Source organism: Balaenoptera acutorostrata, chromosome 15 (assembly GCF_949987535.1).
Source record: "Balaenoptera acutorostrata chromosome 15, mBalAcu1.1, whole genome shotgun sequence".
Taxonomy (NCBI): Eukaryota; Metazoa; Chordata; class Mammalia; order Artiodactyla; family Balaenopteridae; genus Balaenoptera; species Balaenoptera acutorostrata.
Window position 1 is genome coordinate 35,121,862 of NC_080078.1, and position 25,962 is coordinate 35,147,823.

The window sequence follows — 25,962 nt, forward strand, 5'->3', positions numbered from 1 at the left end:
TGAAATAATGTCAGCCCTGTGCATTCGGTGTAACTAAGCCCTTTGAAAATAAAGTTCCCTAATTTTTTTGTAATGAAGGGATGCATTTTTATTGTTATTGATAATTTTGTTTAAGATTTTTTTGATGTGGACCATTTTTAAATTCTTTATTGAATTTGTTACAATATTGCTTCTGTTTTATGTTTTGGTTTTTTGGCCACGAGGCATGTGGGATCTTAGCTCCCCGACCAGGGATCAAACCCACACCCCCAGCATTGGAAGGCAAAATCTTAACCACTGGACCACCAGGTAAGTCCCGTTACTGATAATTTTTAAATATTTATGTCTTCATTGGGAAACACTAAACATCATTTATCTGACTGTCCTACCAGAATATTAACTCCACAGGGATAGATATTTTTGTCTGCTTTATTTGCTAATGTATTCAAAGTGCCTAGAATGGTGCCTGGTACACAGTCGGTGCTCAATATATCAATAATTTTTTTATTCCTTTGGCAATAGTAGGTCAGTGACTTCAATATTTTTTAAATGATACTGGTCTAAAATAACGTCTGGGAATAATATCAGGTCAACTCACAGTAGCTACCAGAAGAATGAGCTGCCCCTTCTGGCCCCTCCCATGTAGCAACACTGGCAGGGCAGACAAGGAAACATGGCTCACAGACTCTCGGCTTATGAACAGCAAAACGAAGGGCAGATGCCACAATTCAGTGCTCTTGAGATCTTAAGGCTCAGTCCTACCCTCAAGCCTTTCCCATGTAAACTCAGTCACTGGTCTCTGCCAACACTCCTTTCAAATGCTCCTGCACACAGCCCCTCTCTCACCGTGACACAGTCAGGTCTGCAATAACGCTGGTTTTGAAAATGTGAATTTGTTCCAATGCAACTGATCCATTAGGGAACAATTTGAGCATAACACATATTTTGCATTTGCTCATGCATGATTTTGCCTGTGAGAGAAACACGAGGTAAACGTAGAAAGCTGTAACCAGCTGAACTGAGGCACTTGGAAGTATGCAAAACACAGGTATGTGCACACACCCACACCCACACACACACAAACTCAAACATGAAGCAGCTACGTCAGCTCACTGCCTATGTTAGGAGCCACACCTATCCACATCCGGGTTACAACATTCCCTAGGATTTCAGACAACCCTGCTTTCACCATCAGTAACTTGCAAACTACACTCCTTCCAATGCCCACTTCCAACCAAACTGCATGTCTTTTTTCAAGGTAAAGTGTGATACTTATTGTAGTCTATGTGTACTTCTTAACCATTTAACATGTATAAAACTGTGCTACTGTTTTTATTAGGTTTCCACCTTTTTTAATGTCTCACTGACAAAGTTTTTGAACGATGTGCTTCAACACAGTTCTACTGTGCAATTCTATACAGCACAATGACTTTTAGGAGCACACATGTCACATGATAGCAGAACTGACTGTATCATCTTCCAGTTATCACTTCTGCATCTCTAAGCATCTTGCCGGCTAAGTCATCTCTTCTACCAAAGTATTTCCAAGTATTCGTAACCAGTAAGTGTAACTTTAATTTTTTTTTACTTCATTTTTTAATTTTTATTTTTTTTTAACATCTTTATTGGAGTATATTGCTTTACAATGTCGTGTTAGTTTCTGCTGTATAACAAAGTGAATCAGCTATACGTCTACATATATCCCCATATACTCTCCCTCTTGCGTCTCCCTCCCACCCCCCCATCCCACCCCTCTAGGTGGTCACAAAGCACTGAGCTGATCTCCCTGTGCTATGCGGCTGCTTCCCACTGGCTATCTATTTTACATTTGGTAGTGTATATATATCAATGCCACTCTCTCGCTTCATCCCAGCTTACCCTTCCCTCTCCCCGTGTCCTCAAGTCCATTCTCTACATTTGTGTCTTTATTTCTGTCCTGCCCCTAGGTTCTTCAGAACCTTTTTATTTTTTTTAGATTCCATATGTATGTGTTAGCATACGGTATTTGTTTTTCTCTTTCTGACTTACTTCACTCTGTATGACAGACTCTAGGTCCATCCACCTCACTACAAATGACTCAATTTCATTTCTTTTTATGGCTGAGTAATATTCCATATATATGTGCCACATCTTCTTTATCCATTCATCCGTTGATGGACACTTAGGTTGCTTCCATGTCCTGGCTATTGTAAACAGTGCTGCAATGAACATTGTGGTACATGACTCCTTTTGAATTATGGTTTTCTCAGGGATAGAACCACCTACAAGATACATTTCTTACACCTATTAACTTATCTAAATTCTGATATAGTAAAACTTCCTTCTGATCAGTATTACCCATCAGACCGTGGTTATGGGGGTGACCATAAGCAAACCAGGTTACCAGCAGAGAGGGCAGAGTTTACCCCAGAAAGGTCAAATGGTCAAGCTCAGAGAATGTGACAATGAGTAGAAATGTTAGGGGCTGGAAAGATGGGGCTCCTGGCTCTCCCAAACACTGATTGCATTTCAGTTCCTTCTCAACAATTTCTCCACTTCCTTATGGCCACCTCAGGGACAGCCCACCCACGACGTGCAGACAGAGGAGAAAGCAAATATATTCAAATTAATCCTCGAATGCCGGGTTCCTTCAAGAGCATCTCCCTTTTCAGGAGAGGATCTACATATCAACGCTTTGAGACCAGCACAGAGCTCTTTCAGAATCTGTTGTAAATGAAATCACCCTCGATTTGCCATCAATAAGAGACAATTTTCAGAAACAGCAAAGAGAAGATGTACAATGTGGAGGGCATTTCATCTGGCAAAAGCACCCATGTGGCACCTCCATCTTCTTCCTGGCTGATTCTCACCTGATCCCTGATATCAGGTGAGAATCGGTGTTTTCACCGACAGAGGGCTGAATTTAGTATTCAAGTGTACAACTTGGAAAGTTTTATATATATATATATATATCCATGAAACCATCACCACATTCAAGACCGTGCCATAGTCATCAGCCCCAAAAGTTTCCTTGTGCCCTGTTGTAATCCCTCCCTCCCACCCTTTCCCACCCCCACCCTGGGCAACCAGTGATCTGCTTTCTGTCCCTACAGATTAGTTTGCATTTTTTAGAATTCATATAAATGGGATCATATAGTAAGGAGTCTTTTTCATCTGGTGTCTTTCACTCAGCACAAAGCTTTTCAGACTCATCCATGTCACTGCACGTATAAATAGTTCATTCCTTTTTACTGCACAATAGTATTGCATTAGATGCATGTGCCACAAATGTTTCTTCTCCCCCACCTTTTGACAGACATTTGGGTTGTTTCCAGGTTTTGGTGATTACAAATAAAATCACCATGAACATTCATGCATATGTCTTTGGGCATATGCTTTCCTTTCTCTTGGGTAAGTACCTAGGAGTGGAATGGCTAGATCACATGGTAGGTGTATGTTTAATTAAGAAACTTCCAAACTGTTTTCCAAAGTGGTTACATCCTATGACCAAGCCCCACCCCCGCAGGAGCATATGAGAATTCCAGGTTCTCCCGATCCTTGTCAACACTTGGTGTGGTCAGTGTTTTTAATTTTAGTCATCCTACTAGATGTAAAGTGGTATTACATGGTGGTTTTAATTTATATTTCCCTAATAACTGATGATGCTGAAAACCTTTTCATGTGATAATTTGCCATTTATACCTAACTTGAAGAAGTCTCTGTCAAAATATTTTATCATTGTTTTATTACATGTTTTATTATTCAGTTTTGAGAATTTTTTATAAATTCTGGATACAAGTCCTTTATCAGATATACAATTTGCAAATATTTTCTGCCAGTCTGTGGTTTGTCATTCTCTTAATAGTGTTTTTCAAAAAGCAGAGTTTTAAATTTTAAGTTTAATTTATCAATTTTTTATAGGTCATGCTTTTTTTGGTGTCACATCTATGAAATCTTTGCCTAATCTATGTCTAAATCATATAGATTTTTCTCTTATAGTGTCTTCTAGAAGGTTCAAAGATTTAAGTTTCACATTGGGATGTAAAATACGTTTTCAGTTAATTTTTGAATATACTGCAAGGTATAGTTTGGAGTTCATTTGTTTACATGTGGATATCCAATTGTTCCAACCCCTTTTGTTGAAAAGACTGTTCTTTCTCTTTACTATTCCACTGATCTAATTATCTGTCTTGATGCCAATACTACACTGTTGATTACTATAGCTTCATAATGAATCTCGAAATCAGGTAATGTTAGCCAACCAAGTTTGTTCGTTTTTTTTCAAAGTTTAGCTATTCTGTCTTTTATTTTACATACAAATTTCAGAATCAGTTGCCAATTTCTACCCAAAAACCTACAAACCCTGTTGAGATTGTGATTTGGATTGCATTGAATCTATAGACCAATTTCGGAGAATTGACACCTTAACAATAACATCTGTCCATTTATTTAGGTCTTAATTTCTCTCATAAATGTTTTATAGTTTTTCAGTGTACAGATCTGATACAAATTTAGGCAAATTTATCAATAAGTTTCTGTATTCTTTGATGCTATTGTAGGTGGTATCCTTTACCTCAATTTCCAATTGTTCAATTCTAGCATATAGAAATACAATTGCTTTTTGTATAATGATCTTGTTGTTTTGCAATCTTGCTAAAATCATGTATTTGTTCTGCTAGATTTTTTTGTAGATCTCATTGGATTTTCTACATGTCGCCTGCAAATAAACAGATTTATTTCTTCGTTTCCAATCCTGATGTCTTTTATTTATTTCTCTTATCTTACTATAGTGACTTATTCCACAGTAGTATTGAAAGCAGACATCCTTGACTCGTTCCTGATCTTAGGGGGAAAGCATTCAGTCTTTCACTATTAAGTATGATGTTAGCTGGAAGTTTTTCATAAATGCTTTTTAACAGGTTGAAGAAATTCTCTTCTATTCCTAAGTTGTTGAGGATTTTTTAAAATCATAAATAGATATTAGATTCTCGCAAATATTTTTTGCTGTGTCCATTGACATGATATGTTTCAACATTTTGTTTCTTAACATGGTGAATTACATTGAGTGACTTTTGCACGTTAAACCAACAGACCATAACCTAGCATACTCTAGCCACTCCTGACTATGATGCATTATCCTTTTAATACATTGTTGAATTAGGTTTGCTAAAATTTTGTTTAAAATATTTGCCTCTATATACATGAGGGACATTGGTCTGTAGTTTCCTTTCTTGTATGTTTTGGCATCAGGGTAATTTTGGCCTCATAAAATAAATTAGTAAATATTCTCTCCTCTTCAATTTTCTGAAAGAGTTTGTGTAGAATTGGTACTATTTCTTCCTATAATATTTGTTAGAATTTAATAGTAAAGCCACCTGTAACTGGAGTTTTCTTTGTGGGAAGATTTTTAACTACAAATTTAATTTTTAAAAATAGGTAAACGTAGCTTTGATTTGCATTTCTCTAATGATTAGTGATGTTGATCATCCTTTCATGTGTTTGTTGGCAATCTGTATATCTTCTTTGGAGAAATGTCTATTTAGGTCTTCTGCCCATTTTTGGATTGGGTTGTTTGTTTTTTTGATACTGAGCTGCTTGTATATTTTGGAGATTAATCCTTTGTCAGTTGCTTCGTTTGCAAATATTTTCTCCCATTCTGAGGGTTGTCTTTTCGTCTTGTTTATGGTTTCCTTTGCTGTGCAAAAGCTTTTAAATTTCATTAGGTCCCATTTGTTTATTTTTGTTTTTATTTCCATTTCTCTAGGAGGTGGGTCGAAAAGGATCTTGCTGTGATTTATGTCATAGAGTGTTCTGCCTATGTTTTCCTCTAAGAGTTTTATAGTGTCTGGCCTTACATTTAGGTCTTTAATCCATTTTGAGTTTATTTTTGTGTGTGGTGTTAGGGAGTGCAAATCAAAACTACAATGAGGTATCACCTCACACTGGTCAGAATGGCCATCGTCAAAAAATCTACAAACAATAAATGCTGGTGAGGGTGTGGAGAAAAGGGAACCCTCTTGCACTGTTGGTGGGAATGTAAATTGATACAGCCACTATGGAGAACAGTATGGAGGTTCCTTAAAAAACTAGAACTGCCATACAACCCAGCAATCCCACTACAGGGCATATACCCTGAGAAAACCATAATTCAAAAAGAGTCATGTACCACAATGTTCATTGCAGCACTGTTTACAATAGCCAGGACATGGAAACAACCCAAGTGTCCATTGACAGATGAATGGATAAAGAAGATGTGGCACATATAAACAATGGAATATTACTCGCCATAAAAAGAAACGAAATTGAGTTATTTGTAGTGAGATGGATGGACCTAGAGACTGTCATACAGAGTGAAGTAAGTCAGAAAGAGAAAAACAAATACTGTATGCTAACACATACATATGGAATCTAAAAAAAAATAAAAAGGTTCTGAAGAACCTAGGGGCAGGACAGAAATAAAGACACAAACGTAGAGAATGGACTTGAGGACACGGGGAGAGGGAAGGGTAAGCTGGGATGAAGCGAGAGAGTGGCATTGACATATATACACTACCCAATGTAAAATAGATAGTCAGTGGGAAGCAGCTGCATGGCACAGGGAGATCCGCCCTGTGCTCTGTGACCACCTAGAGGGGTGGGATAGGGAGGGTGGGAGGGAGAGGCAAGAGGGAGGGTATATGGGGATATATGTAGATGTATAGCTGATTCACTTTGTTACACAGCAGAAAGTAACACAACATTGTAAAGCAATTATACTCCAATAAAGATGTTTTTAAAAATAGGTAAACAATTAATCCAGTTATCTATTTCTTCTTGAGTGAGCTTTGATGGTTTGTGTCTTTCAAGGAATTTGTCCATTTCATCTGTGTTGTTGAACTTATGTGCATAAAATTGTTCATAATATTCTCTCATTATTTTTTGAATATCTAAAGAAACTGTAGTACTGTCACCTCTCCTAATATTGCTAATTGGGATTTTTTGTCTTGACCACTATGGCTAGATGTTTAACTCACTCATCTTGTCAAAGAACCAGCTTGTGATTTCACTGAGTTTCTCTATCATTTTTCTGTTTTTCATTTCATTGCTTTGATGTTTATTATTTTCTTTCCTCTGCTTACTTTGGGTTTAATTTGCTCTTCTCTTTCTAGTTTCTTAAGGTCGAATTTGAGACCTTTCTTCTTGCCTAATATAGGCATTTAGTGCTATAAATTCCCCACCCCAGGACTTCCCTGGTGGTCCAGTGATAAAGAATTCGCCTTCCAATGCAGGGGACCCAGGTTCGATCCCTGGTTGGGAACTGAGATCCCACATGCTGCAGGGCAACTAAGCCCAAGCACCACAACTACTGAGCCCCCGTGCCTCAACTAGAGAGCGTGAGTGCTGCAAACTACAGAGCCCACGTGCTCTGGAGTCCAAGCACCACAACTAGAGAGAGAAAACCCTCACACCACAACTAGAGAGAAGCCCGCATGCTGCGACAAAAAAAAAATCCCGCATGCTACAACAAAGACCCAATGCAGCCAAAAAGAAAAAAAGAAAAAAAAATTCCCTGCCCCAAGTATCTCTCTAGAAGAATCTCACAAAATTTTGATTTGTCATATTTTCAGTTTCACTCTGTTCAAAATACTCTATTATTTCTCTTTTGATTTCTTTTTCCATCAATGGGTTATTTAGAATGTGTTATTTAGTGTCCAAAATCTTAGACATTTTGCAGAGCTCCTTCTGTTGTCGATTTCTAATTTAATTCCATTGTGACCAAAGAACATACTTTGTGTAACTTGAATCCTTTTAAATCTACTGAGACTGGTTTTATGGTCCAGAATATAATCTATTTTATTAAGTGTTCTATGTGCTTTTGAAAAGGATGTGTATTCTGTTGTTGCTGCGTAGAGAACTCTACAAGAGTCAATTAGGTCAAGTTGGTTGGTTATGCTGTTCAGGTCTTTTATATTCTTACTGATCTTCTGTCTACTCTTTGTATCAATTGTTGTGAGGGGTGTATTGACATATACTAATGTAATTATGAATTTGACTGTTTCTTGCAGTTATATCAGCTTTGGTCCATGTCTCCTTACACTTATATCAGTTTTGCATCATGCATTTTAATCTCTGTTATGTGGGGCATAAAAATTTAATATTCTTATGTCCTCCTGATGAAATGACCCGTTGTCATTTTTAAAAAGGCTTCTTTGTCCTTGATAATAATCAACACTCTAAAATCTATTTTGTCTGATGTTAATATAATCACTTTGGCTTTATTTCTGTTATTGTTAGCATTCTGTATCTTTTTCTATCCTTTTACCTTTATTCTATTTGTATCTTAATATTCAAAGTATATTTCTTACAGAACACATATAGTTTGATACTGACTTTTAATTGGGGTGTTTTTGGTCATTTACATTTATTGTGATTATTGATATGGTTACTTCAGGTCTACCAGCTTGCCACTTGTTTCTTACTTGTTACATCTGTTCTTTGCTCACTTTCCTTCTTTTTGTGACTTCATTTTCCACCAAAAATACTTCGATTTTTTCTAATGATTCCATTTTATCTTCTTTGTTGCCCTATCCACTATAACTCTTTGATTTTTTTATTTTAGTGGCTGATTCAGTGTTTATAATATACTCCTTTAATTTATAGCAGTCTGCTTTCACGTGACATTGTATCACTTCATATATACTATGGAAACCTAAGACTAGCATACTTCCATTTCTCTCCTCCTAGCCTTTGTGTTATTCCTGTAATACATTATACTCTTACATATATTATAATCACCACACCATGCTGTTGTTATGTTTACTTAAACACTCAAATGTATTTATTTATTTATTTATTTATTCGGCTGTGCCGGATCTAAGTTGCTGCACTTGGGATCTTTAGTTGTGGCACTTGGGATATTTATTTATTTATTTATTTATGTTTTCTGAATTGTCAAATTTATTTATTTATTTTAAAATTTTTTGAATTTTATTTTATTTATTTTTTTATACAGCAGGTTCTCATTAGTTATCTAATTTATACATATTAGTGTATATATGTCAATCCCAATCTCCCAATTCATTCCACCACCACCACGCCTCCTGCTACTTTCCCCCCCTTGGTGTCCATATGTTTGTTCTCTACATCTGTGTCTCTATTTCTGCCTTGCTAACTGGTTCACCTCTACCATTTTTCTAGATTACATATATATGCGTTAATATACGATATTTGTTTTTCCCTTTCTGACTTACTTCACGCTGTATGACAGTCTCTAGATCCATCCACGTCTCTACAAATGACTCAATTTTGTTCCTTTTTATGGCTGAGTAATATTCCATTGTATATATGTACCACATCTTCTTTATCCATCCAACTGTCAATGGGCATTTAGGTTGCTTCCATGACCTGGCTATTGTAAATAGTCCTGCAATGAACACTGGGGTGCATGTGTCTTTTTGAATTATGGTTTTCTCTGGGTATATGCCCAGTAGTGGGATTGCTGGGTCATATGGCAATTCTATTTTTGGTTTTTTAAGGAACCTCCATACTGTTCTCCATAGTGGCTGTATCAATTTACATTCCCACCAACAGTGCAAGAGAGTTCCTTTCTCTCCACACCCCCTCCAGCATTTGTTGTTTGTAGATTTTCTGATGACGCCCATTCTAACTGGCGTGAGATACCTCATTGTACTTTTGATTTGCATTTCTCTAATAATTAGTGATGTTCAGCAGCTTTTAATATGCTTCTTGGCCATACGTATGTCTTCTTTGGAGAAATGCCTATTTAGGTCTTCTGCCCATTTTTGTATGGGGTTGGTTATTCTTTTAATATTGAACTGCATGCGCTGTTTATATATTTTGGAGATAAATCCTTTGTCCGTTGATTTGTTTGCAAATATTTTCTACCATTCTGAGGGCTGTCTTTTAGTCTTGTTTGTAGTTTCCTTTGCTGTGCAAAAGCTTTTAAGTTTCATTAGGTCCCATTTGTTTATTTTTGTTTTTATTTCCATTTCTCTAGGAGGTGGATCAAAAAAGATCTTGCTGTGATTTGTGTCATAGAGTGTTCTTCCTATGTTTTCCTCTAAGAGTTTTATAGTTTCCGGTCTTACATTTAGGTCTCGAATCCATTTTGAGTTTATTTTTGTGTATGGTGTTAGGGAGTGTTCTAATTTCATTCTTTTACATGTAGCTGTCCAGTTTTCCCAGCACCACTTATTGAAGAGACTGTCTTTTCTCCATTGTATATCCTTGCCTCCTTTGTCATAGATTAGTTGACCATAGGTGCATGGGTTTATCTCTGGGCTTTCTATGCTGTTCCATTGATCTATATTTCTGTTTTTGTGCCAGTACCATATTTTCTTAATTACTGTAGATTTGTAGTATAGTCTGAAGTCAGGGAGCCTGATTCCTCCAGCTCCGTTTTTCTTTCTCAAGATTGCTTTGGCTCTTCAGGGGGTTTTTGTGTAGCCATACAAATTTTAAGATTCTTTGTTCTAGTTCTGTAAAAAATGCCATTGGTAATTTGATAGGGATTGCATTGAATCTGTAGATTGTTTTGGGTAGTATAGTCATTTTCACAATATTGATTCTTCCAAGCCAAGAACATGGTATATCTCTCCATCTGTTGGTATCATCTTTACTTTCTTTCATCAGTGTCTTATAGTTTTCTGCATACAGGTCTTTTGTCTCCCTAGGAAGGTTTATTCCTAGGTACTTTATTCTTTTTGTTGCAATGGTAAATGGGAGTGTTTCCTTTATTTCTCTTTCAGATTTTTCACCATTAGTGTATAGGAATGCAAGGGATTTCTGTCCATTAATTTTGTATCCTGCTACGTTACCCAATTCATTGATTAGCTCTAGTAGTTTTCTGGTGGCCTCTTTAGGATTCTCTATGTTTAGTATCATGTCATCTGCAAACAGTGACAGTTTTACTTCTTCTTTTCCAATTTGTATTCCTTTTATTTCTTTTTCTTCCCTGATTGCTGTGGCTAGGACTTCCAAAACTATGTTGAATAATAGTGGTGAGAGTGGACATCCTTGTCTTCTTCCCGATCTTAGAGGAAATGCTTTCAGTTTTTCATCATTGAGCATGATGTTTGCTGTGAGTTCATCATATATGGCCTTTATTATGTTGAGGTAGGTTCCCTCTATGCCCACTTTCTGGAGAGTTTTTAGCATAAATGGGTTTTGAATTTTGTGAAAAGTTTTTCTGCATCTATTGAGATGATCATATGGTTTTTCTCCTTCAATTTGTTAATATGGTTTAACACATTGATTGATTTGCATATATTGAAGACTCCTTGCATTACTGGGATACACCCCACTTGATCGTGGTGTATGATCCTTTTAATGTGTTGTTGGATTCTGTTTGCTAGTATTTTGTTGAGGATTTTTGCATCTATATTCATCAGTGATATTGGTCTGTAATTTTCTTTTTTTGTAGTATCTTTGTCTGGTTTTGGTATCAGAGTGATGGTGGCCTCATAGAATGAGTTTGGGAGTGTTCCTTCCTCTGCAATTTTTTGGAAGAGATTGAGAAGGATGGGTGTTAGCTCTTCTCTAAATGTTTGATAGAATTCACCTGTGAAGCCATCTGGTCCTGGACTTTTGTTTGTTGGAAGATTTTTAATCACAGTTTCAATTTCATTACTTGTGATTGGTCTGTTCATATTTTCTATTTCTTCCTGGTTCTGTCCTGGAAGGTTATACCTTTCTAAGAATTTGTCCATTTCTTCCAGGTTGTCCATTTTATTGGCATAGAGTTCTTGTAGTAGTCTCTTAGGATGCTTTGTATTTCTCCAGTGTCTGTTGTAACTTCTCCTTTTTCATTTCTAATTTTATTGATTTGAGTCCTCTCCCTCTTTTTCTTGATGAGTCTGGCTAATGGTTTATCAATTTTGTTTATCTTCTCAAAGAACCAGCTTTTAGTTTTATTGATCTTTGCTATTGTTTTCTTTGTTTCTATTTCTGCTCTGATCTTTATGATTTCTTTCCTTCTGCTCACTTTCGGTTTTGTTTGTTCTTCTTTCTCTAGTTCCTTTAGGTGTAAGGTTAGATTGTTTATTTGAGATTTTTCTTGTTTCTTGAGGTAGGCTTCTATAGTTAAAAACGTCCCTCTTAGAACTGCTTTTGCTGCATCCCATAGGTTTTGGATCGTCGTGTTTTCATTGTCATTTGTCCCTAGGTATTTTTTGATTTCCTCTTTGATTTCTTCAGTGGTCTCTTGGTTATTTAGTAATGTATTCTTTAGCCTCCATGTGTTTGTGTTTCTTACGTTTTTTCTCTGTTATTCAGTTCTAATCTCATAGTGTTGTGGTCAGAAAAGATGCTTGATATGATTTCAATTTTCTTAAATGTACTGAGGCTTGATTTGTGACCCAAGATGTGATCTATCCTGGAGAATGTTCCATGCGTACTTGAGAAGAAAGTGTAATCTGCTGTTTTTGGATGGAATGTCCTATAAATGTCAATTAAATCTATCTGGTCTATTGTGTCATTTAAAGCTTGTGTTTCCTTATTAATTTTCTGTTTGGATGATCTGTCCATTGATGTAAGTGAGGTGTTAAAGTCCCCCGCTATTATTGTGTTACTGTCGATTTCCTCTTTTATAGCTGTTAGCACTTGCCTTATGTATTGAGGTGCTCCTATGTTGGGTGCATATATATTTATAATTGTTATATCTTCCTCTTGGATTGATCCCTTGATCATTATGTAGTGTCCTTCCTTATCTCTTGTAACATTCTTTATTTTAAAGTGTATTTTATCTGATATGAGTATTGCTACTCCAGCTTTCTTTTGATTTCCATTTGCATGGAATATCTTTTTCCATCCCCTCACTTTCAGTGTGTATGTGTCCCTAGGTCTAAATTGGGTCTCTTGTAGACAGCATATATATGGGTCTTGTTTTTGTATCCATTCAGCAAGCCTGTGTCTTTTGGTTGGAGCATTTAATCCATTCACATTTAAGGTAATTACCAACATGTATGTTCCTATTACCATTTTCTTAATTGTTTTGAGTTTGTTTTTGTAGGTCCTTTTCTTCTCTTGTGTTTCCACTTAGAGAAGTTCCTTTAGCATTTGTTGTAGAGCTGGTTTGGTGGTGCTGAATTCTCTTAGCTTATGCTTGTATGTAAAGCTTTTGATTTCTCCATCGAATCTGAATGAGATCCTTGCTGGGTAGAGTAATCTTGGTTGTAGGTTCTTCCCTTTCATCACTTTAAGTATATCATGCCAGTCCCTTCTGGCTTGTAGAGTTTCTGCTGAGAAATCAGCTGTTAACCTTATGGGAGTTCCCTTGTATGTTATTTGTCGTTTTTCCCTTGCTGCTTTCAATAATTTTTCTTTCTCTTTAATTTTTGCCACTTTGATTACTATGTGTCTCGGCGTGTTTCTCCTTGGGTTTATCCTGTATGGGACTCGCTATGCTTCCTGGACTTGGGTGGCTGTTTCCTTTCCCATGTTAAGGAAGTTTTTGACTATAATCTCTTCAAATAATTTCTCGGGTCTTTTCTCTCTCTCTTCTCCTTCTGGGACCCCTATAATGCAAATGTTGTTGTGTTTAATGTTGTCCCAGAGATCTCTTAGGCTGTCTTCATTTCTTTTCATTCTTTTTTCTTTAGTCTGTTCCACAGCAGTGAATTCCACCATTCTGTCTTCCAGGTCACTTATCCGTCCTTCTGCCTCAGTTATTCTGCTATTGATTCCTTCTAGTGTATTTTTCATTTCAGTTATTGTATTGTTCATCTCTGGTTGTTTGTTCTTTAATTCTTCTTCTTTTTTTTTTAATTATTTATTTTTATTTATTTATTTATATATGGCTTTGCTGGGTCTTCGTTTCTGTGCGAGGGCTTTCTCCAGTTGAGGCAAGTGGGGGCCGCTCTTCATCGCGATGCACGGGCCTCTCACTATCACGGCTTCTCTTGTTGTGGAGCACAGGCTCCAGACGCGCAGGCTCAGTAATTGTGGCTCACGGGCCTAGCTGCTCTGCGGCATGTGGGATCTTCCCAGACCAGGGCTCGAACCCATGTCCCGTGCATTGGCAGGCAGATTCTCAACCACTGCGCCACCAGGGAAGCCCTCTTTAATTCTTCTTGATCTTTGTTAAACATTTCTTGCATCTTCTCAATCTTTGCCTCCATTCTTTTTCTGAGCTCATGGATCATCTTCAGTATCATTTTTCTGAATTCTTTTTCTGGAAGGTTGCCTATCTCCACTTCATTTAGTTGTTTTTCTGGGGTTTTATCTTGTTCCTTCATCTGGTACATAGCCTTCTGCCTTTTCATCTTGTCTGTCTTTCTGTGAATGTGGTTTTTGTTCCACTGGCTACAGTATTGTAGTTCTTCTTGCTTCTGCTGTCTGCCCTCTGGGGGATGAGGCTATCTAAGAGGCTTGTGCAAGTTTCCTGATGGGAGGGACTGGTGGTGGGTAGAGCTGACTGTTGCTCTGGTGGGCAGAGCTCAGTAAAACTTTAATCCACTTGTGTGCTGATGGGTGGGGCTGGGTTCCCTCCCTGTTGGTTGTTTGGCCTGAGGTGACCCAACACTGGAGCCTACCCGGGCTCTTTGGTGGGGCTAATGGCAGACTCTGGGAGGGCTCCCGCCAAGGAGTACTTCCCAGAACTTCTGCTGCCAGTGTCCTTGTCCTCATGGTGAGTCAGAGCCACCCCCCGCCTCTGCAGGAGACCCTCCAACACTACCAGGTTATGTCTGGTTCAGTCTCTGTGGGGTCACTGCTCCTTCCCCTGGGTCCCTATGCACACACTACTTTGTGTGTGCCCTCCAAGAGTGGAGTCTCTGTTTCCCCCAGTCGTGTTGAAGTCCTGCAATCAAATCCCACTAGCCTTCAGAGTCTGATTCTCTAGGAATGCCTCCTCCCGTTGCCGGACCCCCAGGTTGGGAAGCCTGATGTGGGGCTCAGAACCCTCACTCCAGTGGGTGGACTTCTGTGGTATAAGTGTTCTGTAGTCTGTAAGTCACCCACCCAGTGGTTATGGGATTTGATTTTTTGTGATTGCGCCCCTCCTACCATCTCATTGAGGCTTCTCCTTTGTCTTTGGATGTGGGGTATCTTTTTTGGTGAGTTCCAGTGTCTTCCTGTCGATGATTGTTCAGCAGTTAGTTGTGATTCTAGTGGTCTCGCAAGAGGGCATGAGCACACATCCTTCTACTCCGCCATCTTAAACCAATCTCGTTCTCTCCCTCTATCATTTTTTAAAGTAACTTCTGTATTATCTATTTAGTTTCCATTTCTGGTGTTTTTCATTCCTTTCTGTAGATTCCCTATTTCCATATGGTATCATTTTCCTTCTGCCTGAAGCACTCCTTATAACATTTCTTACAGTGTGGGTGTGCTGGTGATTAATTCTTTCAGCTTTCATATGAGGGAAAAAAGTATTTATGGCTAAGATTTTTTAAGCATAAAATTTTATGTTAGTAGTTTTTTTTACTTCAATATGTTAAATATTTTGTCATACTATCCTTTTTTACTTGCATTGTTTCTGATGAGAAATCTGCTCTCACCCTTATCTTTGGTCCTCTGCAAGTAACCTGTCTTTACTCTCTGGGTTTGAGTGCTTGATCAAGATGTGCCTTAGTGCAGTTTTCTTCATTTCTCTTGTGCATGGTATTCACTGAGCTTCTTTGGGTCTCTGGATTTATGGTTTTCTCAAACTTGGAAAATTTTTGGCCACTGCCTTCCACTCTTCCAAGACTCCACTCTTGGAGGGCACACACAAAGAGATAGTTTTTCCTATCTCTCCCTCTTTCTCATTCCTTTAGAGACTCCAATCATAAATATATTAAATTTCTTGAAGTTGTCCCAGAGGTCACTGGTTCTGTGCTTACTTTTTTTTTTCCATGATGATTCTTTTTTCTGTGTTTCATTTTGGATAATTTCTATTGCTGTGTTTCATGTTCACTGATCTTGTGTGTGTGTGTGTGTGTGTGTGTGTGTGTGTGTGTGTGTGTGTTCAAGGTCTAAGCTGCTATTCATGCCATTCAGTGTATTTATGTCTTTGATATTATAGGTTTCTATCTCTAGAGTTTTTATTTTGGTCTTTTTTATGTCTTCCAGGTTTCTCTTTAAATTTTTTTAACTTGTCCTTATCTACTACTTCTAACTTCTGTGTAAGTTCTGTACTGGTTTCAGTTGATTGATTTTTCTCCTCATTTTAGATTGCATTTTTAAGATTCTTTATACCTTGCTTGGACTGAACATTTTGTATTCTTATAAATATTCTTGAACTTTGTTCTGGGATGCAGTTAAGTTACTTGGAAATGGTTTGATCCCTTCCAGTCTTTCTTTTAAGATTTCTTAGATGAGACCAAAGCCATGGCTAATTATTCCCCAATACTGAGGCAGGACTCTTCTGAGTACTTCATCCAATGTCTCAACTATGAGGTTTTCTACTCTTGCTGGTGGAAACAGGCATTATTTTCAGCCATGGGTGAGCACCTGGTACCATTCCCTCTAATCCTTATGAATGGCTCTGAAAGTGATTTTCAACTACTGGATTATGTTTCCTGGAATGGGTCACTGAGGCTTCTGGGATCCTGCCTTATCATCGATTAACATGGATGGTCAAGTGCCAAATCATAGGACGTACAAAGAAATAAAGCATACCTGTGGCCTACTTACTCAAAAACTCATGAAACTAGTATTTCAAAATGACAGTTTTGGCTCTCCTTGCTAAAAAAATCAATGCAATTATAAATAACAGTGGAAGTGTTGGGTGGTCTTTTTGTCCACTCAAAATGTGTTCTTTCATTGTTTTCTTAGACTGAGATACAAGGTGGCTATATTCAGTAAAATCAATATCTGAGTTATTAAATTGAGATGACTACAAGCATTTCATGGATTGTATGGAAAGGGAGGTGGAATTAAGCTATATAGAGTCAATTACTCCTGAAAGACATTCCAGAATCATTCTGCATCTGACAGTTATCATCATGTCCATAAATTTGGAATAAGACCAGCCCCCAAGAGATTATTTTCTTTGGGCAATCTGAATAAAGTCAGTATACACTGATGGCAATAGAACAATGGTGTTTATAAAAAGGTCCCTGATCTGAACAGTAATGCTTGCCACAGAGTAATCTAAGAGAGAGGTAACCAAGTCTATCTCTATAATTATGATTTTGTTTTAACTAAAATAGAACTCTATATTCAAATAGCGTTTTAAACAAAATACATAGAGCAAGATATAAAAAATACATAAATACCTAAGTAAATGAGATGTGTTATTCTCTAATCCATTGCTTCTCATTTCACATGTACATACCACCTAGGGATCACCTAGGCATCTTCCTAAAAATGCAGATGCAGATTCAGTAGGACCGGGATGCATTTGAGATCTGCATTCTAACAAGTTCCCAGGCAATGCTGATGCTGATGGCTCACAGAATCCATGGTGTTAGCCCCAGAGATTCTTATACAAGAGATCTAAAATCAAACCCAGATCTCTGGATTTCTAACAAACCCTTCAGATGATTCTGATACAGGTGGTCTCATGAGCCACAATTAGAGAATGCTACTCCCGTACAATTACTGTATTTCCCAGGTTTTACTACAGCACTCCTTTCACCTTCAACCAGATTTATCCAGAGAGAAACATGCAATATTCCTCAAACCTAGTTTTGGAACACTAAGAGTAAATCAGTGTGTCATATGTCAAACCAACAGGCAAATAAGTAAAACTGTGGCCAAATCAGTTGGGGAAATTTTGGCTACTTAGTCCCACTCTTGATGCTTCATAATACACATCATCTCTGAAAAGTTTTGTAGTATTAATAAAAGCAGTTTAACTTATTTATGCCAATTTTTTCCCAAACTTATTTGAACATGGAATCTTCCACCTTCCTTCTCCTATATTTGGCTTAACAGCCTGAAGGCTAGAGTCAATAGTCTGGAGAACTCTATGCTCGAGGGCATAAACAAACTGATATTTTCGAGTGCCAAATGGTGTCTAAGACTCTAGATCCTTTTGATTTTAAAAAAAGGCTTTTGCTTCCTTTTTATTCCTGTTCAGTACTCTTTATTTTCTACATCTTCATCCTTACCTGTGTCTGTGCTTTAGAAAAACAATTGCCTTCCAGTCAAGAAGACTGGCAGAAATCAGAACAGAGAAAAATCTGTGAAGTAATGTAATACACTGATCTTGGTTAAATGCTAAAACATACTTTTTCTAATCAAAAATAATTTTACCTTTTTAAGTCAAAATCCTCCTTGAAATATGCATAAAAATGCTTATTCGCCTCTTACATGTTAACTTCCTAAATTCCCTAGTGATCAAAATGAATTAAGTCCTTTTAAAAATTCCATGTCACTTTTGCAATTATAAATCCAAGTTGCAAGACCATAATGCTTAAAAAATATATGTAAGCAGAATTCAGTGTTTCTTTGTTTGTTTGTTTGTTTTCATTGCCCAACATAAGAACATAATTTGGAGGGGGGAAATGGAAAAATGAAAAAGATTCTTGTAATCTCCTCATACTTGTGAATCAATGGTTTCCACCACTCCCTTAGAACAAGATTTAAAAACAAATAATCAGAGCTGGCTTCAGGATGCCAGAGTAAGACATGGAGATCACCTTCCTTCCCACAAATACATCAAAAATACACCTACATGTGGAACATTTCCTAGAGGACACCTACTGAATGCTGGCAGAAGACCTCAGACTTCCCAAAAGGCAAGAAACTCCCCATGTACCTGGGTAGGGCAAAAAAAAAGAAGAAAAAACAGAGACAAAAGAATAGGAATGGGACCTGTACCTCTGAGAGGGAGGTGTGAAGGAGGAAAGGTTTCCACACACTAGGAAGCCCTTTCACTGGCAGAGACAGGGGGTGGGGGTGGGGTAAGCTTTGGAGCCACAGAGGAGAGCGCAGCAACAGGGGTGCGGAGGGCAAAGCAGAGAGATTCTCTCACAGAGGATTGGTGCCGACCAGCACTCACCAGCCTGAGAGGCTTATCTGCTCACCCGCCAGGTCAGGTGGGGGCTGGGAGCTGAGGCTCCGGCTTCGGAGGTCAAACCCCAGGGAGAGGACTGGGGTTGGCTGCGTGAACACAGCCTGAAGAGGGCTAGTGCACTACAGCTAGCAGGGAGGGAGTCCAAGAAAAAGTCTGGAACTGCCTAAGAGGCAGGTGACCATTGTTTGGGGGTTCCTGAGGAGAGGGGATTCAGAGCACCACCTCAACGAGCTCCAGAGACAGGCGAGCCGTGGCTATCAGCTCAGACACCAGAGATGGGCATGAAATGCTAAGGCTGCTACTGCAGCCACGAAGAATCCAGTGTGCAAGCACAGGTCACTATCCACACCTCCCCTGCTGGGAGCCTGTGCAGCCTGCCACTGCCAGGGTCCCGCGATCCAGGGACAACTTCCCCGGGAGAACACACGGTGCACCTGAGGCTGCTGCAACATCACGCTGGCCTCTGCCACCACAGGTTCACCCCACATTCTGTACCGCTCCCTCTCCCAGCCTGAGTGAGCCAGAGCCCCCTAATCAGCTGCTACATTAACCCCACCCTGTCTGAGCGAAGAACAGATGCCTTCAGGTGACCTACACACAGAGGTGGGGCCAAATCCAAAGTTGAACCCCAGGAGCTGTGTGAACAAAGAAGAGAAAGGGAAATCTCTCCCAGCAGCCTCAGGAGCAGTGGATTAAATCTCCACAATCACCTTGATGTACCCTGCATCTGTGAAATACCTGAATAGACAATGAATCATCCCAAAATTGAGGCGGTGGACTTTGGGAGCAACTGTAGAATAGGGGTTTGCTTTCTGCGTTTAATTTGTTTCTGGTTTAATGTTTATTTTAGTTTAGTATTTAGAGCTTATTATCATTGGTAGATTTGTTTATTGATTTGGTTGCTCTCTTCCTTTATATATATATTTTTTTTCCTTTATCTCTTTTTGTGAGTGTGTATGTGTATTCTTCTCTGTGTGATTTTGTCTATATAGCTTTGTTTTACCATTTGCCCTAGGGTTCAGTCTGTCTGGTTTTTGGGGTGTTTTTTTTTTTTTTTTTTTTTTGCTTATTTGTATAGTTTTTAGTGCTTGTTATCATTGGTGGATTTGTTTTTTGGTTTGGTTGTACTCTTCTTTCTTTTTTTTTTTACTCTTTTACTTTTTTTATTTTAATAATTTTTTTATTTTAATCACTTTTTAATTTAATTTTATTTTATTTTATTCTTTCTTTCTTTCTTTTTTTTTTCTCCCTTTTCTTCTGACCCAAGTGGCTGACAGGGTCTTGGTGCCCTGGCCAGATGTCAGGCCTGAGCCTCTGAGGTGGGTGAGCCAAGTTCAGGACATTTGTCCACAAGGGACCTTCCGGCCCCATGTAATATCAAACGGTGAAAGCTCTCACAGAGATGTCTGTCTCAATGCTAACACCCAGCTCCACTCAACAACCAGCAAGCTACAGGGCTGGACACCCTATGCCAAACAACTAGCAAGATAGGAACACAACCTTGCCCATTAGCAGGGAGCATGCCTAAAATCATAGTCAGTTCACAGACACCCTAAAACACACTACCGGATGTGGTCTGCCCACTAGAAAGACAAGATCCAGTCTCATCCACCAAAACAAGGCACCAGTCCCCTCCACCAGGAAGCCTACACAACCCACTGAACCAACCTTACCTACTGGGGGCAGACACCAACAACAATGAGAACTATAAACCTGCAGTCTGTAAAAAGGAGACCCCAAACACCGTAAGTTAAGCAAAATGAGAAGACAAAGAAATACACAGCAGGTGAAGGAGCAAGGTAAAAACCCACTAGACCAAACAAATGAAGAGGAAATGGGCAGCCTACCTGAAAAAGAATTCAGAGTAATGATAGTAAAGATGATCCAAAATCTTGGAAATAGAATGGAGAAAATACAAGAAACGTTTAACAAGGACCTAGAAGAACTAAAGAGCAAACAAGCAATGATGAACAACACAATAAATGAAATTAAAAATTCTCTAGAAGGAATCAACAGCAGAATAACTGACGCAGAGGAACAGATAAGTGACCTAAAAGATAAAATAGTGGAAATAACTACCACAGAGCAGAATAAATAAAAAAGAATGACAAGAATTGAGGACAGTCTCACAGACTTCTGGGACAACATTAAATGCATCAACATTCGAATTATAGGGGTTCCAGAAGAAAAAGAGAAAAAGAAAGGGACTGAGAAAATATTTGAAGAGATTATAGTTGAAAACATACCTAATATGGAAAAGGAAATAGTCAATCAAGTCCAGGAAGCACAGAGAGTCCCATACAGGATAAATCCAACGAGAAACACACCAAGACACATATTAATCAAACTATCAAAAATTAAATACAAAGAAAAAATATTAAAAGCAGCAAGGGAAAAGCAACAAATAACATACAAGGGAATCCCCATAAGGTTAACAGCTGATCTTTCAGCAGAAACTCTGCAAGCCAGAAGGGAGTGGCAGGACATAGTTAAAGTGATGAAAGGGAAAAACCTACCACCAAGATTACTCTACCCAGCAAGGATCACATTCAGGTTCGACAGAGAAATTAAACCCCTACAGAAAAGCAAAAGCTTAGAGAATTCAGCACCACCAAACCACCTTTACAACAAATGCTAAACGAACTTCTCTAGGCAGGAAACACAAGAGAAGGAAAAGACCTACAATAACAAACCCAAAACAATTACAAAAATGGTAACAGGAACATACATATTGATAACTACCTTAAATGTAAATGGATTAAAGGCTCCAACCAAAAGACTAGACTGGCTGAATGGATACAAAAACAAGACCCGTATATATGCTGTCTACAAGAGATGCACTTCAGACCTAGGGACACATACAGACTGAAAGTGAGGGGATGGAAAAAGATATTCCATGCAAATGGAAATCAAAAGAAAGCTGGAGTAGCAATTCTCATATCAGACAAAATAGACTTTAAAATAAAGACTATTACAAGAGAAAAAGAAGGACACTACATAATCATCAAGGGATCAATCCAAGAAGATATAACAATTGTAAATATTTATGCACCCAACATAGGAGCACCTCAATACATAAGGCAAATGCTAACAGCCATAAAAGGGGAAAACGACAGTAACACAATCATAGTAGGGGACTTTAACACCCCACTTTCACCAATCGACAGATCATCCAAAATGCAAATAAATAAGGAAACACAGCTCTAAATGGTACATTGAACAAGATAGACTTAATTGACATTTATAGGACATTCCATTCAAAAACAACAGAATACACTTTCTTCTCAAGTGCTCATGAAACATTCTCCAAGATAGATTATATCTTGGGTCACAAATCAAGCCTTGGTAAATTTAAGAAAATTGAAATCATATCAAGTATCTTTTCCGACCACAACACTATGAAACTAGATATCAATTACAGGAAAAAAATCTGTAAAAAATACAAACATATGGAGGCTAAACAATACACTACTAAATAACCAAGAGATCAGTGAAGAAATCAAAAAGAAGATCAGAAAATACCTAGAAACAAATGACAATGAAAACACAACGACCCAAAACCTATGGGATGCAGCAAAAGCAGTTCTAAGAGCGAAGTTTATAGCAATACAATCCTACCTCAAGAAACAAGAAACATCTCAAATAAACAACCTAATCTTCCACATAAAGCAATTAGAGAAAGAAGGACAAAAGAACCCCAAAGTTAGCAGAAGGAAAGAAATCATAAAGATCAGATCAGAAATAAATGAAAAAGAAATGAAGGAAACAATAGCAAAGATCAATACAACTAAAAGTTGGTTCTTTGAGAAGATAAACAAAATTGATAAACCACTAGCCAGACTCATCAAGAAAAAAAGGGAGAACACTCAAATCAGCAGAATTAGAAATGAATAAGGAGAAGTAACAACTGACACTGCAGAAATACCAAGGATCATGAGAGATTACTACAAGCAACTATATGCCAATAAAATGGACAACCTGGAAGAAATGGAAAATTATTAGAAAAGCACAACCTTCCGAGACTGAACCAGGAAGAAACAGAAAATATAAATCAGACCAATCACAAGCACTGAAATTGAGACTGTGATTAAAAATCTTCCAACAAACAAAAGCCCGGGACCAGATGGCTTCCCAGGCAAATCCTATCAAACCTTCAGAGGAGAGCTAACACCCATCCTTCTCAAACTCTTCCAAAATATAGCAGAGGGAGGAACACTCCCATACTCATTCTACGAGGCCACCATCACCCTGATACAAAAACCAGACAAAGATGTCCAAAAAAAAAAGAAAACTACAGACCAATATCACTGATGAATATAGATGCAAAAATCCTCAATAGAATACTAGCAAACAGAATCCAACAGCACATTAAAGGGATCATACACCATGATCAAGTGGGGTTTATCCCAGGAATGCAAGAATTCTCCAATATACGCAAATCAATCAATGTGATAAACCATATTAACAAACTGAAGGAGAAAAACCATATGATCATCTTAATAGATTCAGAAAAAGCTTTTGACAAATTCAACACCCATTTATGATAAAGACCCTCCAGAAAGTATGCATAGAGGGAACTTACCTCAACATAATAAAGGCCATATATGACAAACCCACAGCCAGCAACGTTCTCAATGGTGAAAAACTGAAACTATTTCCACTAAGATCAGGAAAAAGACAAGGTTGTCCACTCTCACCACTATTATTCCACATAGTTTTGGAAGTTTTAGCCACAGCAATCAGAGAAGAAAAAGAAATAAAAGGAATCCAAATTGGAAAAGAAGAAATAAAGCTGTCACTGTTTGCAGATGACATGATACTATACATAGAGAATCCTAAAAATGCTACCAGAAAACTACTAGAGCTAATCAATGAATTTGGTAAAGTAGCAGGATACAAAATTAATGCCCAGAAATCTCTTGCATTCCTATACACTAATGATGAAAAATCTGAAAGAGAAATTAAGCAAATACTCCCATTCACCATTGCAAAAAAAGAATAAAATACCAAGGAATAAAGCTACTTAAGGAGACAAAAGACCTGTATGCAGAAAAGTATAAGACACTGATGAAAGAAATTAAAGATGATACCAACAGATGGAGACATATACCATGTTCTTGGATTGGAAGAATCAACACTGTGAAAATGACTATATTACCCAAAGCAATCTACAGATTCAATGCAATCCCTATCAAACTGCCAATGGCATTTTTCACATAACTAAAACAAAAAATTTCACAATTTGAATGGAAACAAAAAAGACCCCGAATACCCAAAGCAACCTTGAGAAAGAAAAACAGAGCTGGAGGAATCAGGCTCCCTGACTTCAGACTATACTACAAAGCTACAGTAATCAAGACAGTGTGGTAGTGGCACAAAAACAGAAATATAGATCAATGGAACAGGATAGAAAGCCCAGAGATAAACCCACGCACGTATGGTCACCTTATCTTTGATAAAGGAGTCGAGAATATACAATGGAGAAAAGACATCCTCTTCAATAACTGGTGTTGGGAAAACTGGACAGCTACATGTAAAAGAATGAAATTAGAACACTCCCTAACACCATACACAAAAATAAACTCAAAATGGATTAAAGACCTAAATGGAAGGCCAGACACTATAAAACTCTTTGAGGAAAACATAGAACACTCTATGACATAAACCACAGCAAGATCCTTTTTGACCCACCTCCTAGAGAAATGGAAATAAAAAAAAAAAATGGGACCTAATGAAACTTCAAAGCTTTTGCTCAGCAAAGGAAACCATGAACAAGATGAAAAGACAACCCTCAGAATGGGAGAAAATATTTACAAATGAAGCAACTGACAAAGGATTAATCTCCAATATAGACAAGCAGTTCATGCAGCTCAATATCTATAAAACAAAAACCCAATCCAAAAATGGGCAGAAGACCTAAATAGAAACTTCTCCAAAGAAGATATACAGATTGCCAACAAACACATGAAAGGATGCTCAATATCACTAATCATTAGACAAATGCAAATCAAAACTACAATGAGATATCACCTCACACTGGTCAGAATGGCCATCATCAAAAAATCTACAAACAATAAATGCTGGTGAGGGTGTGGAGAAAAGGGAACCCTCTTGCTCTGTTGGTCAGAATGTAAATTGATACAGCCACTATGGAGAACAGTATGGAGGTTCCTTAATAAACTAAAAACAGAACTACCATAGGACCCAGCAATCCCACTCAGGGCATATACCCTGAGAAAACCATAATTCAAAAAGAGTCATGTACCACAATGTTCATTGCAGCACTGTTTACAATAGCCAGGTGATGGAAGCAACCTAAGTGTCCATTGACAGATGAATGGATAAAGAAGATGTAGCACATATATATAATGGAATATTACTCAGCCATAAAAAGAAACAAAATTGAGTTATTTGCAGTGAGGTGGATGGACCTAGAGACTGTCATACAGAGTGAAGTAAGCCAGAAAGAGAAAAACAAATACCGTATGCTAACACATATATATTGAATCTAAAAAAAAAAAAATGGTTCTGAAGAACCTAGGGGCAGGACAGGAATAAAGACACAGACGTGGAGAATGGACTTGAGGACACAGGGAGGGGGAAGGGTAAGCTTGGACGAAGTGAGAGAGTGGCAGTGACATATATACACTACCAGATGTAAAATAGATAGCTAGTGGAAGCAGCTGCATAGAACAGGGAGATCACCTTGGTGCTTTGTGCCCCCCCTAGAGGGGTGGGATAGGGAGGGAGGGAGGGAGACGCAAGAGGGAGGGAATATAGGGATATATGTATACATATATCTGATTCACTTTGTTATACAGCAGAAAGTAACACACCATTGTAAAGCAATTATACTCCAATAAAGATGTTTAAAAAAAATAATCAGGGATATAAAGTTATTCCCATACATTATCCCTTGGAGATGAAGCTCAGGTCCCTATGCACTTTGCAGCATCCCCAGGGCCTCCCCCTGGACCCATTCTCTTCCCACATTTCCTGCTGTTCCTGAAACCACAATGGTGTCTTAGGGTTATGAGTCCCTAGTCAGGCACAAGGAAGGC

General features: G+C 38.1%; 1 non-coding gene across 1 annotated transcript in view; it reads right to left on the reverse strand.

Moving 5' to 3' along the window:
* The window catches only part of LOC114237879 (uncharacterized), a 570,130-nt gene that overhangs the window by 257,783 nt on the left and 286,385 nt on the right, over nucleotides 1–25,962 (reverse strand). The gene's annotated exons all lie outside the window — the stretch shown is intronic.